Source organism: Mya arenaria, chromosome 6, assembly GCF_026914265.1.
Source record: "Mya arenaria isolate MELC-2E11 chromosome 6, ASM2691426v1".
Lineage (NCBI taxonomy): Eukaryota > Metazoa > Mollusca > Bivalvia > Myida > Myidae > Mya > Mya arenaria.
In genome coordinates this window covers 7,019,929-7,030,331 of record NC_069127.1, presented here as the reverse complement: position 1 = coordinate 7,030,331, position 10,403 = coordinate 7,019,929, and positions in this window count along the sequence as shown.

Sequence of the window (10,403 nt, the reverse complement as noted above, 5' to 3'; positions counted from 1 at the left end):
GCAATGTCCAAGGAAACACGCCGACAACAACAGGGCAGTAGTCTGATGACGATTCGACCTTGTTGACCAGCGATCTAACGAACTGACCAACTTCGCCGCTAGCTGAGGACGTAATCCAAGCCCCGGTTGTACGCACTAAGTACTCTAGGCTGTTCTGGAGATTTTGTAATGTCGCCGGGTTATTCTGATTGCATCCACCTCCAGCGAAGGAGAGAAGGAAACCAGGATCGGGAAGCTTCCATCCTTTTAACACCTCGGATATGTTATCTCCTCTTGCAAAACGAACATAAGGCTTTGGCTCTTGTTCAGCAAACTGTAAAGTTCCATTCTTGTAGTTTTGCATAATTTACGTTGCAGCAAGTATGTTGTTTAGTTTATGAGAACATTTTGTGAACCACACATTGAAACCAATGTCTTTCGTTACCCGTTATTTCACAACAAGTAAGCATTCAGTATACATTTCGATGGATAAAACGCGTTTGTTTGGACGCTAGTGTTCTACAAATCCTATCGTTTACTTACCATTCAAAACAAGTTCCCTCCATTCAATGTTCAAGCAAAAGTTTTATTCAATTTTACCTACAAGGATTATATCGGAAATAATCTTTATTTATCTTGAGAATGACCGTATTGAAAATCGTTAATATTGAATAGAAACCATTTACATTATTTACGCTAAGTATGGTCACAACGAAGGCAAATCTAAATGCCTATTTCAACAATAAGTTTTTCTTTATTCGGACTTAATGCTTTTAAGCAAATTATTTAATTATATTCAACTTGACCAAAACACGTTTCAACCCGAAATCAATGTTCGGATTTATCTCAATACTTTAAAAATACACCCTTAGTCCCAAATAAAATTTACCACAATTAATATACTTGTTTTTATATACCAAAAAGGATGAATAGATGTCGAACACCATGGTTCTTATGAGAGATAATTTTTTGATTAATTTGAAAAATGGTGCAGAAAACACAGTATTTCCACCATATGGGGAGATAGTAGATCACAGTAAATCTTTTAGCACCCGCCAATCATTCGGTATTTTTTCATTTTCAGCTTTTTAATACACGGTTACAATATTTTTATATTTTTATTGGTAATTAATATTTTCAATAAATGCATTATTTAGTTCTAGATAGTTAGCGGTTTATCATTCTAAATATATGTTTGTTAATTGTGTTTATGTATTGATTTTGAATAAGAGTGTCACTATAACTGATTCCTACTGCGAGTAAACATTCATAAAGTGGAAGATAATCTGTATATAAAGGAACATGAGCGGTCATTTAATACGGGATTCATTTTATAAATTTTCTAAAAGTGCAATAACAACGAGCTTAGGGATTTTTTATGCCACTTAAGTAAATTAGTATGATGAATATTCGTACTGAATGACCACGAATGTTGCTATAAAGCGCGACAATTTTCAACGCTCTTTATGAATTCAAACAGAACAGAACAGAACGTAACGTCACAAGTTTGGGATAATTATAACACATAGTACGTATAATGACGTTGTTTCTTGATCGCGACGTAATTTATGATATAGATATTATTTCCAAATGTCAGTTATAATCATAGATCATCAGCTTGGTGTTGATTTCATTCTGTCGTAGCTGTGGTCAAACATGTTCCATATGAATGTTTCATAAGGTCAACGTTGATGGCCGTGGTTTGGTAACCGTTTATGTTCATATTACAGCCATGTTTTAAAGTAAGGGAAGGATCTTTGGTGTTTCATTAGACAGCTTATATGATATGAACAACATTTATACCATTGACTTGTAAACAGTTTTCCGTGTTCGTAAAGAAACAGGGAGGTGTCAGTGCAAGTTAAGATATGAAGAAAACGTATTTTTTTTTAGTTTAAACAACCTTGAATTTGATCAAATAAACAGGACGTCTTTATGAGAAAGAAAACTAGATTCGACAATGATGGATGAGGTGATTTACGACTAGTACTATAATATTTTCATGAATGTACGACATTGTATATCTCCATATATCTTGAGTGTACGGGCATCAACGGTCTCCGTACATATTGAGTGTACGGGAAAAATGCTATCCGTACACTTTGAGTATACGGGTATGTACTGTCCCCGTATATTATGGATATTCGGAAATATACAAGTTCCCGTACATGCTGAGTTTACAGAAAAATAGTATATTCCGTAGCAACTCCCAATTTCCGTAAACCCAGCAAATAAGTTTGTATTTCATTAGACAACATATATGATATGAACAATATTTATTATATATTAGTGACTAATGCGATCGTTTTCCCGTGTTTTGCAGAGTTAGTTAGATGTTAGATGTTAGTTCAAGTCGCGTTTTTATCAAAATATTAACATTTGTATGTGTTTTAACAGTCTTTGAGTAAACTAAGCGACATCTATATATGATAAGTTTTTTTTTTAAATTCGACAAAGCTGGTTGGACTGATTTACTGCTAGAGCTCAGGAATGATTTGTTACCAAATAAATATACACTAATACATATATGGACTCTACGAATTTATAGCAGTTGTACTTGACAATCAGATGGAAATATAATAAAACCTGGTAGCACATAGCAATAAAGGCAAGTATAACATCAAATTGGTTCATTTTCAGTAATGCACCAGTCAGTTGTAACCACGCCCCCGGTCAGGGGGTTTACCGGGGATAGCGGAGGAAAAGGGGCATGCTTTTACCTTCCAGGTAGCCCCACGGTGCCGGGTGAATGCGGTGGTTTTATTTACGCACCGCTTGGAATGGGCCTTACTTAGGATGTCACCGGGGTGCGGGTGCATTTGGCGAGGGTTTACCAGCAGTTTGTCTCCGCAGGACGGAAATTTTACCTGAGACTGGAAGTAAAAGTCCCCGCGTTTCCCCGGGACCTGGGCGGCGTGTTTACAATTGACTAGTGCATAAGGCAATGCAATATTTGATTTAGGTAAAACTAAGGGTGTGTAAATGCTAAAAAAGGGGAGGTCTGTTGATAAGTGCACATTGTCGGAAGCCATTGCGGATAGCACCGGATAACTGATAAGCCCCGCCTAATCTTGAAACTGATTTGTCAGTCGGGTACTGACAGGCTTGTTTGACTGACAGTCATGCCAGTAAGTGCATGTCTTGCTATAAAATTCACATGGCTAGTAGGTCTTAAAACCTTTCAATTAAACATAAATTCTGAAAAAAAAATGCTTTAATTAATTCAATAGACTGCGGAACATTTTACTGAAAAATAAATATAAAAGCCCTTTTTAACCCACTAATTATTTTATGTTAACAATTGTGACATTTGTTTTGATTAATGCTGATAAAATCCGCTCTGAGATCATTTCAAAGATATGAGGTCATCAGTTTTTTTTATAAAATAGAAACAAATTGAAATTACAAAATAAAAGCAAAGTTTTGAAAGAGATGAAATATAGAGGCCCTAGCTTTAAAATTGAGCTCTCTTAAATTGACAATTTTTACTTATTTACCTTTCGTCTCAGAATCAACGTAATTTAGCATCAATGCCTTCATTTCAGTTATTAGAATAACTCACAATAATAATATCAACTATTGGAAAAAACTGCCGATTTTTGTTTTTCTTAAAGCGTTATAACAGTTACAGCAACGCGTTAAGCCATAGAAAATCCATTTTTCTTTTTTGCTTTGCATATTGATGCGACAATGATAATTTCACTTTACTATTTTTTTTAGCAGACTTCCCATTATATGGCCTTATCTGATGTCGGTACCGACACGCATCCACAGGCAGAGCTATTATCCCGACATAACCGAATTGGTCCGACATGTTTAATCCTGGCACGCGACATGTCATAAAAAGTATGCAATAAACCGTGAAACTGATCTTTAATCTGCCTGCGGAAAGGCTGTACAGTTTGCGCTCCATTTATTGTCAGGTTAAATTGTTGCGGTGCTCCATTCAGTTTGGTTTTTAATCGATTAATTAGCACATACTATACCATTGCATACTTGCAAACTGTTCAAACAAAATGTTTGAAACTGAATGTGAAATGTTTGAATTAATTTAAATGAACGAATGTAGAGTTAGTAAGTTTGCTGGCTGATCCTTAAAAAATCACCATTATATGAACTTTGAAATAAAATATTATAAAAAATGAGCGACAGTCGAAGTTCCCAAATACTAGCCATTCGTCTTCAAAAGATCGAAAAGAAAGAGGAAAAAATGCTCTAGATTCAGGTCCGTTAGATTCTTATTACTCAAAGCCATCCAAGCAAAGGAGAACTGGAAAGACGACAGCTGGAAGCAGACGTTTTCCTGGTTGATCATCATCAAAGTTGGTGAATTCAACTGAAAGCATGTTTCTTGATTAGACCTCGGGTAGGAGTTTTGAAAGGGTCGTTGGTCCGTTCAACGTGGGAATGGAAGACCTTGCTGTCATTGCAACCGCCGGACTTCTAATCCCGGCGTCTATTGCAGGCGCGTAGGAAGCAAATTGACATTTGAGCCGCGGTCGGGGTTGGCTTGGGAGGGGTGGTTCCTCCCTTCGCCCCTCCCTTCGAGATTTGTTTTCAATACTTAGCATTGAAAGACTCGATTTCCAGTTAGTTCAACTTTAATTTTAATGTTTTCTTCTCAACCTTTTTCGGTTGTTATAGTTGATAGATATAAAACTAATATCGCTTAGTAACATTATTCAAGTAGCATATTAACGCAGTTTATATATTCATAGTGAAGCCACGAGTGACTTTGGGACCATTACGAGTTGAATGCTCTGCCTTCATTTTGAAGTGCCAAGGATCTTTTGTGGAAATTTAAAAAAATAGACGGTGAGCAATACGAATATGATGTTTCAGTGACGCGGTGGGCACCAGGCGAGAATCTCCGACTTCCTGTTAAACCATGATGATGTGTTTGCTGATTGACACCTGTATATGCGCATACAATGTAAAAATAATATAACTACAACAAAGCTTTTAGAGGTTATTAAATTTTATTAACTACTACTACTACTACTACTACTACTACTACTACTACTACTACTACTACTACTACTACTACTACTACTACTACTACGACTACTACTACCACTACCACTACCACTACCACACGTTGCTTGTTCGGGCTCAATACTCCCATCCCGTACACGTTTCTTGTTCGGGCTCAAAAATCCCATCCCGTACACGTTCCTTGTACTGGCTCAATACTCCCATCCCGTACACGTTGCTTGTTCGGGCTCAATACTTCCATCCCGTACACGTTGCTTGTTCGGGCTTAATACTCCCATCCCGTACACATTGCTTGTTCGGGCTCAATACTCCCATCCCGTACACGGTGCTTGTTCGGGCTCAATACTCCCATCCCGTACACGTTGTTTGTTCGGTCTCAATACTTCCATCCCGTACACGTTGCTTGTTCGGGCTCAATACTCCCATCCCGTACACGTTGCTTGTTCGGGCTCAATACTCCCATTCCGTACACGTTGTTTGCTCGGTCTCAATACTTCCATCCCGTACACATTTCTTGTTCGGTCTCAATACTTCCATCCCGTACATGTTGCTTGTTCGGTCTCAATACGTTGCTTGTTAGGGCTCAATACTTCATTCCCGTACACGTTGCTTGTAAGGGCTCAATACTCCCATCCCGTACACGTTGCTTGTTCGGGCTCAATACTCCCATCTCGTACACGGTGCTTGTTCGGGCTCAATACTCCCATTCCGTACACGTTGCTTGTTCGGGCTCAATACTTCCATCCCGTACACGTTGCTTGTAAGGGCTCAATACTCCCATCCCGTACACGTTGCTTGTTCGGGCTAAATACTCCCATCCCGTACACGGTGCTTGTTCGGGCTCAATACTCCCATCCCGTACACGTTGCTTGTTCGGGCTCAATACTCCCATCCCGTACACGTTGCTTGTTCGGGCTCAATACTGCCATCCCGTACACGTTGCCTGTTCGGGCTCAATACTCCCATTCCGTACACATTGCTTGTTCGGGCTCAATACTCCCATCCCATAATGGGAAAACACATAGAATAACTCAAAAATTTGCTAAAATTACGAGCAATGCAAGTTCGGTGCTTATTAAATTTAAACTATGTGCAAGGTGATTTTATTTTAATCATTTCATATTTAATAAAGTGTGGGTAATTTGCATATAATTATGGATGCACTTGTGCTTTTTCTCCTGAAATGCATTTTCACCATTTTGCTTCTTATTTATGAAGAAACTTTGGGGTGGAGAGGGGGACCTATCCCCAAACTCACATCGATCCATCGGGTATACAAGTTTTAAAGGCTTAGCTACGCCCCTGTCTGGTAACACCTTCTTTCAGGGCGTCCTTACCTTAAAACCCTTGTCTTCAATTTTGCCGAATTCTCGAGCATTTTTATCTATTGTTTTTTATCAGCACATGCTAGCCCCCTCCCCCCCAAGATTTATTACAATATATGAATACCATAAGAACAGCTGCTAAGCGCTGCAGAACTGGATTGTTAAACTGTGACAAGCAGTTTAGATGCTGAATAGCCTTGGATTCATTGGAATCCTGGTCAGAAATTTATTATGAACTGTGGTTGCTATTTGTCACGTGTGTGCCTAGAAACTTAAAGTCTGCCGGGTTACATCCCAAAGTACTCGAGGTCATAATTGAAAAAGAAATTTCTATGTTACGCATTAATGCCCTTTTAAAATACCCCTAATGTCAAATTTGAGAACTTCCCCAATCGGAGTGGTTTCAAAATCAACCGGTGGTTTTCGTTTAATCACACATCTCTCTTACACACCTGGGCTAAACGTCAACGCCGGTATTGATCGTCGTTATGTATAATATGGTGAAATATTCTACTTTGATGAAGACGCAGATATGATATTTGATTAAGATTTCGAGGCCTTAATGGTGAAAAGGGATATAAATCCGCATTCACGTAACTACCTATACACCCGTCGGGTTTTCATCTTCTTTGCATGAAATTTGGTGGCAATATACCATTTCGACAAATGTATGAGTTATGATTGCAGCTACGCCCCCGCTCATTTTGAAAATGTTGCAACATTCCTTCATTGGTTCGTATTGGAGGCATACAACTTACAATCTCTGAATCATTATTTAGACTGTTTCATATTCGCGGGACCCAGGGATTCAGATATTTGTAGTATTTTGGTCGATGGGTTCATGTATACTTGTAATCGTCTTCGTTCCTTTTTCGGAGAAAAACTCCGCCGGTCCGACAACTTGTTTAACATTTCTTGGTCTCGAAATCGACACGATAACTATGTCAATTCGAGTACCTGTTGTAAAAATCTAAGACTTACAAAGGTCAATAAGGTACATAATAAATAGCAGCAAAATTAGATTTGCAAATTTGCGGTAATTTTAATCACTGGCCGGTAAATTTAGCTTTGCTTGTCAAGCTATAAGGGGGACGCACATTTAGCAGACGATTGTACGATGCAATGATAGGTATTCACAAACCTTATTTTTACGTCCGTAAAACATAATCTTTAAATATTTTGATGATGTGGTTATTTTTCTAAACTCATTTAACGGCATTGTTCACATGCCTAAAGTCTGTTTGGATTTCAAATTATATCTTAGAATGGTGCATGCCACATGCAGGGGCGTTGGCTTACTTTCAATGGTCAGCGTACTGCAGGGTCAATGTGTTTTTGTTTTGTTTTTAAAAGGCTATACCATTTTTAGAGCTAGTTCCAGTTTGGATAGCCTTATACATTTGGGACCCTCGTCTCCCCGCTAAAAAGTTGATCTTGTGGTCTGACAATATGAGCCTAGTGAAAATACTTAACAGTCACCAATATCAAAGCGCGTAGTGCACCTACCTCGCCCCTTAATTCTGTGAATCATGTTCCATGACATTGTTTTTAGAGCGCGTTACATTCCAACCAAAGAAAATAAAATTTGATAACACGAAAGATGTGGCAGAGTTCCGCCAGTTGGCCACAGAGGCGGGCCCAATTTCGTAAATTCCTCACCCTCATTTACTTGCCGAAGCTGAAACTCTATTAAACTTGGCTATAGCCCAAAACACCATGTCGTCGTATGCACAGGGTCTGGCCAATTTTTCCGAGTTTCGAACATAGTACTCTTTATCTCATTTACCTCACTTCAGTCAAGCGCTCCGGCCACTGCACGGTTATATGTTACAGCAATCGGTAATAAGTGCATGGGGGCACCAGATCCGTCAACTCAGTTTTTAGTGATAAAACTCCTTAAAGGCTAACACCTTCAACGAGCGGGAAAAGACACACGCCTGCCCATCACACCACCTATTTTAAGAATTGCACGTACGAAGTTACCCATTGTACCAATAGACACGAATCTTCCCTTTTTCTACAGCCTTTATCATTATATTTGTTGGATTCTTCTAGATAGGGGATCGTCAACATAATATAAGTTTTATAAATGACATCGCGTTTGGGAAGGTACACTTAACAAAACATTACGTCATTCAGAAACAAACCAGCTTGGTGCTCCTAAAACAATAAGCATAAAAGTTCTAACGACATGGTTTGTCCCGTAACCTCTCTCGTGCAATTTTTACGAGTGCGCCCAAAGTTGCGGGACCCCTATTCTGCCATTTCGATGGCTCCCCTGTCACTAGGTATCAGTTCACATCGGTGCTTAAAAAGGCATCGGGAGTGGCAGGTATGGACTACGCGGTTCAGTTCTCATATGTTTAGGATTGGTGCGGCCACCACAGCCGCAATTAAGGGCATGTCTGCTAGGCAGATACAGAGGGTCGGTCGATGGCCCTCACAGGCCGTCCGCAGATACATTCGCCCCAATCTGGTTAATGTCCCCGATCTGTTATCAATTCATTACAATGAACTTCCAGGATTTGGCCATGGCTTACTAAGGTTAGACCCATTTTAACCATATGTATTGTCTTTTTTGCCAAACGAACGAGTTTCCCCTTCTAGTATATTGCGGGGCTAATGATATAGGTCGGGTGCAAACTTTCGATATTATGTCCGAGTTTGATAATCTGTTGGAATTAAAAAAAAAACAGCTGCCCAAAACTAAGTTCATTTGGACTCAAATGCTACCGCGTAAAGTTTGGCGAATTTCGTCCGAGTGAAAGCCATGTAATCCGTCCGCATAAGGGTAAAAAGCTATGCTGCAAAATCTTTTTGGAATCTGGTGGCCAGTATTTAACATTTTTTATGTGACCATTCTAGTCTCTGGCTTGCTTTAAATGACATTTCAGCAGCTTTGTACGAAGTCATACATCTTGGCTCGCCTGTTTGCTTTTGAATGTTTGAAGTACTTAAAACCTACCAAATGCATCTATGGTTACACTAAACTTAAGTTTTTTTTTTTTTTTTTTTGGGGGGGGGGGAGGTGTTCCTGGATCCCTTACGGTCCTAGATTAACCTTTTAAGCGCTTGATCCCTACGAGCCATATGGCGGCTTCGAGGTACCAACACATTTTACATAATTAGGAAATCGGCTTACGCAGTCCAGTACCGCTGATTACTAGGGTCCGCTGCGGACGGTGATTTCAATACGTTTGTGACTTTGTGATCGGTTGTGTACTTTGTGAACATTCGTGACTTCGTGAACATTCGTGACTTTGGGAGCATTTGTGACTTTGTGAACATTCGTGACTTTGTGAACATTCGTGACTCTGTGAACATTCGTGACTTTGGGAGCATTTGTGACTTTGTGAACATTCGTGACTTTGGAGCATTTGTGACTTTGTAAACATATGTGACTTTGTGAACATTCGTGACTTTGGGAGCATTTGTGACTTCGTGAACATTCGTGACTTCGTGAACATTCGTGACTTTTTGAACATTTGTGACTTTGTGAACATTCGTGACTTTGTGAACATTCGTGACTTCGTGAACATTCGTGACTTTGGGAGCATTTGTGACTTTGTGAACATTCGTGACTTTGGGAGCATTTGTGAACATTCGTGACTTCGTGAACATTCGTGACTTTGTGAACATTTGTGACTTTGTGAACATTCGTGACTTTGTGAACATTCGTGACTTCGTGAACATTCGTGACTTTGGGAGCATTTGTGACTTTGTGAACATTCGTGACTTCGTGAACATTCGTGACTTTGGGAGCATTTGTGACTTTGTAAGCATTCGTGACTTTGTAAACATTCGTGATTTTGTGAACATTCGAGACTTTGTGAACATTCGTGATTTTGTGAACATTCGTGACTTTAAAAACATTCGTGATTTTGTGAACATTTGTGACTTTAAAAACATTCGTGATTTTGGGAGCATTTGTGACTTCGTGAACATTTGTGACTATTCATGACTTTGTGAATATTCGTGACTTTGTGAACATTCGTGAAAGGGATGACATACATGGTCAAGTTACGACCCCGTCTCCCGCTGTCCTTAAAAAGCCGTGCATTCTTCTGCCAAACCTCAATATTAATAAATTCATAAATATACATT